The sequence below is a fragment of the Sorex fumeus genome, unplaced genomic scaffold (genome assembly GCF_029834395.1).
Source record: "Sorex fumeus unplaced genomic scaffold, SorFum_2.1 ptg000042l, whole genome shotgun sequence".
Taxonomy (NCBI): Eukaryota; Metazoa; Chordata; class Mammalia; order Eulipotyphla; family Soricidae; genus Sorex; species Sorex fumeus.
The window spans coordinates 49,956-59,027 of record NW_026606099.1 but is presented as its reverse complement, the minus strand read 5'-3'; the positions used below and the strand labels follow the sequence as shown (position 1 = coordinate 59,027).

Sequence of the window (9,072 nt, the reverse complement as noted above, 5' to 3'; positions counted from 1 at the left end):
ATTCAGAGAATTCTTTTTTTTTTTATTAGTGAGACATCATGAGGTACAGTTGTAGAATTACAAATTTTTGTGCTTGGATTTCAATTATACAATGATTAAATGCCCATCCCTCCACCAGTGCCCATTTCCCACCACCACGGACCCCAGTATCCCTCCCACCTCCCATCCCCCCTATCCCACCCTGCCTTAAAGAGATAATATTCTTAACGGAGGAATAAAGAGACCAAAATTGACTGAGTTCATCTAGAATCTATCCTTGCAGCGAGAGGTGGTCACTGATATTGTACTGGAGGTGGCTCCATACTACCACAGCAACATAAAGAAACAGCTCAGATCCCCCTCATGAGGAGTGGATGAAGCAAAGAGCCCTGAAGCCTCATCAGGAAATTCCCACAAATATAATCTCTCAAAGAAATAATTTAGAGATGAAATGTGAGGATGTTCAACAACTAAAAGAACCGATGGAACAGACATTCCATAAATTAAAGTAGGACTTGAAAGATACAGTGAAACGGACAGCCAAGAAAATACAGGAAGAAATGAGAACAGAAATAAGAAAGCTATGAACAGAAGTGTCATGAATAAAAGATTCAGTAGATTAAATTAAAAACTCAGTGGGTGCCCTCAACAGTAGAATAACTACAGCCAAAGACAGAATCAGTGAGCTTGAAGATGAACTGCAGAAAGCTGACAGGCAACAACAAGCAAGGGGGAAAAACTCAGATAACTCTAGAGCGAATCAGAGACCTAGAAGATGAATCCAAGAGGAATAACACTGGAGAATCATCCGAGTACCAGAAGGACAGTAAGGCAACCCCAATAAGAAAGTCACTGTTAAAGATATTGTGTTATCTGCATAGGGAGGTTCACAGGATGCTTTGTTTCTAATATCTCTGAAAAGACCCCGGGAATCTAGCTCAAAGTATCTATCCAGATGGATAGTTCCCTTGAACATGCTGTGCTGGCCTAGATAGTTCTCCTACTAAGTAGTGGTTGTGCAGGCTAGGGCTCCCTTTGATCTTGGGGAGGGACCTTTCACTTGTCCCAGGTATATGGTATGAGGCTCTATAATTTGGGTCTTTTTCTCAGAAGAGTTTGTGTCCCTCTTTTGTCTGGAATTTTTCAATTTTTTAGTGAATCGCTATAAATTACGGATTTATAAAGTTATTCATGATTAAGCGTCAAGCATACAATGTTCCAACACCAGTCCCTTCACCAGTGTCCACTGTCCCCAGTTTCTCTCTCACCCCACACCCAGTCTGCCTCAATGGCACTATTTTATTTCTCTTTTTCCTTTTTTTTTTTTTTGGCCCCCTTTTAGTCACTGTGATTTACCACACTGTTACTGATTGATATCATGCATGTCACTTTATCTCCTCTCAGCACCGAATCCTGGTCCAAAATGACAACTTCCCTCTCTCATTGCCTCAGTGGTCCCTCCTATGACCTACCCCACCTCTCCCCATACCAGCAGCAAGCTTCCTGACAAGGACCAGTTGTGCTCTTTGTGGAGATATACATTTTGATAGCACGTTCATTGAATCTTGGGTAACGCACGTTGGCTATTATCATCTGCATATTGCAGCAAGTGTCATCACAAATATGGTAGGGGGATTTTCGAATCCCTGGGGCAGTACCGTCCAACAGTTTTTCTGTTTTCATTAACCTTGGGAACCTCCCATTCAAAAGCAAAATCTGGGGAGCAGAGAGCTGAGAATAACTCAGTGTCAAGGCACTGGCCTTGCAAGAGTATGGTCACAAATTGATGATGCTGACATTTGGAATAACCTTGTGCCACATTGTAGGATCTCTGATATATTGCAATCAACTGAATTAGTCACTGTATGAGTTCAGATTGTTGGTGCACAACACGTGCATTTGGTGGCCATGAGTGGCCTCTCCATCCCAGGTGGCAAACAACTACCAGTGAACAAAGGAGGGAAAAGGGGCTGCCAGAGACTCACAAACGAATCTCAGAACCAAGCACCTCACTGCAGGGATGGCTGCTCACCCCAATTTTCAAAAAAAAATTTAGAACCCCAGGAGCATGGCCACTTTCATGACCACGCAATATCTCATACATTTTTTTGCTTTTTTGTTGAATAACTGTGAGATACTACACTTGATCTTAGCCAAAAGGCCGAGAAGCGATGGAGACGTTACTGGGCCCGCTCGAGCAAATCGACGATCAACGGGAGGGCCTTTACCTTTACCTTTTAACTGTGAGATAAACTCTTATAGACATCTTATACTAATCATAACAAGCAATGCAAAATAAATTATCTAGCATCTGTCTGTGGGTCAGGCTTGAGTGGTGGTGGAAAACTTTGAAATAATAATGGTTGTAAGGTGTAATGGTGGTGGGGTTGGTGTTGAAATATTGAATCTAATCAATTATTGTGAACAACTTTATGAAAATATAATTTTAAAAAATTTTTGAAAAGGGGGCCACCAGTCTGGTTGGTCACTGTGCATTCCAGTCTCACCAAGCCCCTTATTCCAGTCTCACCACACCCCTCATTCCAGTCTCACACTACTGCTACTTCCAGTCTCACATTTTCCTCATTCCAGTCTCAAAGCATTAGTTATAGAGAAGGGTTGGGGATAGCAATTACAAATAGGTGTCTTTGCACAATCAATAGATGCAAAGCCCTTCCTTCAGGGGAAGGTTTTTCTAGGACAAAATCTCAACCTGCAAGGAGATCTGCTCAAGGGGAAATTCTATCTAAGGGTGTATTTCTTCTTTCCTTAGTTCAAATCCATTTAAACAGTCATCTTAAATTTATTTCTTAACAAGCTAAAGCTATAGTCCAGCAGGTAGGGTGTTTGCCTTGCACGAGGCCAACCCGGGTTCAATCCCTGGCATCCCATATGGAGTAAACACCACCAGGAGTAATTCCTGAGTGCAGAGCGAAGAATTGCTGAGAATTGCTGGGTGTAATCCAAAAAGAAAAAAATTGCTTCTTTATAATATTTCTAGTCATTTTTATGGACACAGTAAGATACATTAAGCTTAAAGAGTGGGGAAATCTTGCTATATATCCTACTACAGTCCTCAGGCCAGGTTAGTCCTTCCTAACTCCAGCAGGGTCCTTATCCAGTTGTTTCTTTTTGGGTCGTGACAGAGTTTGTCCATGACAGTGCTCTTAACTATTATATGTTTTATGGTACCTGACCTGATCCTTGGGCTGGAGCGATAGCACAGCCGTAGGGCGTTTGCCTTGCACACAGCCGGCCCAGCCGAGCCGGGTTTGATTCCTCCACCCCTCTCGGAGAGCCAGGCAAGCTACCGAGAGTATCTCGCCCTCAGGGCAAAGCCATATTCAATATGCCAAACACAGTAACAACAAGTCTCACGATGGAGACGTTACTGGGCCCGTCAAGCAAATCGATGATTAACGGGAGGACCATGACCGTGACCTGATCCCTACAGTTTGTCCCTTTTCGATGGTTGGGCAGCTTATGGCTTGCTGTGGGTTCATCCAAGTCCCTCATTGGTACCCTACTTTTGGGGTGTTAGGAACTAAGAGAAACTGAGACTTAAGTAGTAGAGTAAATATAGAAGATGCCCAAGACTAAATAACATTCGGAGTCAATTAACACCCAAATTACAAAGCATAGCATTAATTTTCTTCCTGTGTCTACACAAAAAGGACATTGCTCTAAAGTAAACTATGCAAAGGACATAAAAGAAAGACAAAAGCAATATTTCACTTACATATATGAAATCCAGAGTCCTCAAATTTTGTAAGTCACAGGGTTAGATTTGGGGATATAAATGATTAACAAATAGGGGAATCAGAGCACAAAGAAAAAGTTATAGATAAACACAGAGGAATGGGAGTGCCTCGGGAGAATTGTGTTGGGTGATTCTCAATAAACCTAAGCTTCCTGTGGCGGTGGGTGTTGGGAGGAGGACAAACCAATATTACCCAATGATTCTGCTGGTTGCTAGCTATCACTTAAAATCAGTCAGGTGATGAAAGCAGAAGATAGAGAAAGGCAAGCGATGTAACAGACTATCCCACAAAAGACTCTAAGTGAGGAACCGGTAGTTATTTGTGGTAGTGAAAAAAGATCACCTAGTTTCATGTTTCCCCACAAAGTGTCTCCTCACAGGGTCATCCACGCTGAATCTTTAAGTCCATCCAAGATAAGATTTTTGAGTCAACTTTGCAAAATTTTTTCTCACAAAGACACAGATTCCCTATACTAATAAACCTTGAGTGCTACTTAGCACAACCTTGCAAACTTGTTCTATGTGTCTGGTCACATGAGAGAAAAAAAAATGACTAAGTTTTTCTAATTCTCAATGTTTCTTTTGTATAAAACCCACTTCCATAATGTATGCAATTGCTATAGCAACCCCTAGAAACATCAAATATTGTCTAACGTTAGGTCTCAAGGAATCCCCACCATATGTGAGAGGAATAGGCACAGAAAAAGATTTTAAAGTAGTGAGAGAGAGAAAAAAAAACAAAGGCATTCAGCACTGTTTTCCCTTAGCCCCCCTACTCCCAGCATTTGAAGGTCTGTACTTGCCACTTTCTCTTTTTCTTAAATACTCCTCTATAACCCCAGAAGGATGCTTGTTCATTTGCATTCTGCATTCTTACATAATTACTTACATTTGTTTGTTTGTTTGGGGGGCAACAACGGCTGTCTCTGCCACCCTACTTAATATACTATCTCTCTGGCCCTTATAACTGCTTAATTTAAACACCATTCTCACCATGAAATTTTTCCCTGGAAGGCACAGGAATCAGGATGGCAGGGACCAAGGTAGTTTGTGCATGATTTACCTAGCCCCTTTATGTTTTATCAATTGCAATGAGAGGGGTGGAAGAATGAAAAAAATGTCTTGGGAGTCATGGGGACTAGTAAAACATATGACCTATGTCCAATACTGTAAGCCAGCTAAAGTCCTGGATGAGTGGATAAAGAGGACACATGGATTAATCACTTCTACATTTTTAAATCACCATAAGATACACAGTTACAAAGTAAATTTAATAGTGATTGGGTTTCTTCATACAATGTTCCAACACTGGTCACTTCACTAGGGCATATTTCCCACTCTCAATTTCCCCAATTTCCCTCCTACCACGCCCCGCCCCCAGTCTGCCTTTATGGCAGACACTTCTCTCTCTCTCTCTCTCTCTCTCTCTCTCTCTCTCTCTCTCTCTCTCTCTCTCTCTTTTTCTCCATCTCAAAATCTCTCTCCTTTTGGGCTTTATGGTTTGCAGTACAGATTCTGAAAGGTTATCCTTACCTACTTTTAGCACTCAATTCTTGTCAGAGTAATCATTTCCAACTATCACTGTTATAGTTATACTAACTGCTTTCCAATTATACTGACTCCACCAATGTAGCAAGCTTCCAATTGTGAGCCAGTCCTTCTGGCCCTCATTTTTACTGTCCTTGGGTAATAATTTCATACTATGTTTTTCATATTCCAGAAATGAGTGCTATTATTCTATGTCTGTTCCTTTCCTTTAGACTCATTTCACTCAGCATGACAATTTCTATGCCCATTCATTTACAAGAAAATTTCATGACATTATTTTTCCTACTTAGTATTCCATTGTGTACATGTGCCATACTTTATTCAATTTTCAGTTCTCAGGAGTTAAACACTTCTAAATGAATGAATGCCTTTCCTAACATTTTTAGCCCTGATGTCAAGAGCATCTCTGAACAGATTCACTATTCAAACTTCAAATGCGAATGTGACATGTGAACATCCTTTGCAAATTATAAGGTTCCAGGATGTGTTAGGTATTTTTATTAGTGTTTAATGAGTTGTCGCTGAACTCAAAATAAGTGAAGACTAGTTGGTCAAATATAACTTATCTTTAAAAAGAATGTATATTGTCAAACTACAGGTAACAACACCAAAACAGGCAAAAAATTATAGTCAGAAGGATCGATAAGTCCAGGAATTCGAGTTATTTTAATAAACCTATAAAGAATTGTTATTAATAGACTACATACAATATGGATGTTAGGTTCCCTAAGTCGCTGAAAATACCTTTCTTTCTCAAGAGATCTTTCTCATCACTATAGGAAAAATAGGCCTTGTCCAGATATCAATGCACTTTATTCTTTCAGGTCTTGTGCAAATTTATGTATAAATGAGCAGAAACAGAGCTAATAAAATTACATCACTACTGTGGTAGACAGTTTGAAAATAGATCAATATACTCCTGAACTTAGATAAGTAATGTCAGTGCCACAGTCAAACTACTTATAAAGTGAGCTTAATAGTAATCCACAACTTCACCAAAACACAAATAAAACAGTAAATGTGAAATTTTCCAGAAAAAACATCCAACTAGTGCATGGCTCTACCTGGATGCCTACCTGCTAGAGGACATTGAATTTCAAGCAATAGAGAAGCAGAACTAATGCCTCTTTGCAGTCACCATTTAAACCTACTTGAAGGTCCACTGCCCAGTGCAAACACTGGCACAGAAATCCAAACACTGGCACACCAGCTTTTTCAATAGAGGAAAGCTTAAAGCAATTGTTGGGGAAAAGGAGATGGGCAGCATCACCTTCCCCAACCTCAAACTCTACTACAAAGCGGTAATAATTAAAACAGCATGGTACAAAGGCAGAGCGGCAGATCAGTGGAACAAGGTTGAATATCCTTACACACACCCTCAAATATATGATCAAATAATCTTTGATAAGAGATCAAGATATGTTAAGTGGAGCAAAGAAAGCCTCTTTAACAAATGGTGCTGGAAAATTGGGTAGCTACATGCAAAAAAAAATGGGCTCAGACCTCTACCTAACACCATGCACAAAAGTCAGATCAAAATGAATTAAAGACCTTAACATCAGACCAGAATCCATCAGGTACATTGGAGACAAGGTTGGCAAAACCCTATGCAACAATGAAGCTAAAGGTATCTTCAATGATGGCACACCACTGACCAAGCAAATGGAAACAGATAAGCAAATGGGACTATATTTTTTTAATAATTTATTTATTTATTGAGTCACTGTGGGAAAAGTTACAAAGCTTTCAGGTTTAGGTCTCAGTCATGCAAATATCAAACACATTTCCCTTTACCAATACTTATTTTTTACCACGAAGAACCCCAATAAAATCCCACCCTCCACCCCTTCCAATGCCTGCGAGGCAGATGAATTCTAGTTAACACTCTATCTGTTTTGATTAGATTCATTGTTTCAATAAAAGGTGCACCACTATTATTTAGAGTTTACCCCCACCCAAATCAGACAGCTGAAAAAGCATTGTGAAATAATTTGCTTTCTACAGCTGGGTTCAAGAATTAAATGTTGGTTTTAGATTTCCGCTATTTTACTTATTAACCCTGGAAGTATTTCTACTGAAAGTCAGATAATTAAGAGATTGGTTTCTGTGTTCTGGAGTTGTGGCTGTGCCGGAGAGCCGCTTGTGGGGGGCAACTGGTGACCTCGGTAGGGTGTGAAGGACAGACCAGAATGCCCCCTTCCAAATGGGACTATCTTTTCTTTTTTATTAGTGAAACACCATGAGGTACAGTTGTAGATTTACAATTTTTTGTGCTTGGGTTTGATTATACAATGATCAGATACCCATCCCTCCACCAGTGCCCATTTTCCACCACCATGGATAATAACCCCCCCACCCCCCATCCCCCCCTGCCTCTGTGGCAGGGCAATCCCCTGTGTTCTCTCTCTCCTTTTGGGTGTTGTGGTCTGCAAAAGAGGCATTGAGTGGCAAACATGTTCAGTCCATAGTTCACTTTCGACATGCATCTCCCCTCCTGGGAGGATCCTCCAAACACCCTTTATTTGGTGTTCCAAATGGGACTATCTTAAACTGAGAAGCTTCTGTACCTCAAAAGAAATAAGTGACCAAAATACAAAGACAATCTACAGAATGGGAAAGGATATTCACCCAACACCCATCTGATAAGGGGTTAATATCAAGGATATACAAGGCATCTCTACAAGATGAAAACATTCAACCCCATCAGAAAATGGGGTGATGAAATGAACAGAAACTTTCTCAAAGAAGAAATCAGAATGGCCAAAAGGCACATGGAAAAATGCTCTTCATCACTAACCATTAGGGAAATGCAGATCAAAACAACAATGAGATATCATCTCACACCACAGAGACTGGTCCACATTCAAAAGAACCTAAGCAGCTGGTGTTAGTGTGGATATGGGGAAAAAGGGACTCTCCTTCACTACTGGTGGGAATGTTGACTGGTTCAGCCCTTTTGCAAAACAGTATGGACATTTCTTAAAAAATTAGAAATTGAGCTCACATTTGACCCAGCAATACCACTTCTGGTAATATATCCCAGAGATGCAAAAAAGCATAGTAGAAATGACATCTGCACTTGTATGTTCATTGCTGCACTGCTTATAATAGCCAAAATCTGGGGGGAAAACCGAGTGCCCAAGAACAAATGGCTGGTTAAAAAACTTTGGTACACAGTACAATACTATGCAGCTGTTAGAAAAGATGGAGTTACAAAATTTGCATATAAGTGGATCAACATGGAAAGCATTATGTTAAGTGAAATGAGTCAGAAAGAGAGGGACAGACATAGAAAGATTGCACTCATCTGTGGAATATAAAGTAACAGAATGGGAGACTAACACTCAAGAATAGTAGAGATAAGTACCAAGAGGTTTGCTCCATGGCTTGGAAGCTAGCTTCACATGGTTGGCGAAAAGGCAGCTCAGATAGAGAAGGGAACACCAAGTAAACGGTATTTGGAGGGCCCGCTTACAATGAGAGATGTGTGCCGAAAGTATAGACTGAACATGATGGCCATTCAATACTTGTATTGCAAACCACAAGACCCTAAAGGAGAGAGTAAAAGGGATTGCACCTGCCACAGAGCCGGGGTAGGGCAGGGGAAATGGGGGAGGGACGGTATGGGAACATTGGTGGTGGAGAACAGGCACTGGTAGAGGGACTGGTACTCGATCATTGTATGACTGAAACATAAGCACGAAAGTTTGTTAGTCTGTAACTACCTCACAGTAATTTAAAAATTAAAAAATCAAGTTGCGGCCCTCTTTTGTCTCACTGGCCAA

At 40.6% G+C, this 9,072-nt stretch overlaps 1 pseudogene; it reads right to left on the bottom strand.

The window, feature by feature from the left end:
* Positions 1-2,003: 2,003 nt before the first annotated feature.
* Positions 2,004-2,152, bottom strand: LOC130029393 (uncharacterized; annotated as a pseudogene).
* Between the last annotated feature and the right edge of the window lie 6,920 nt (positions 2,153-9,072).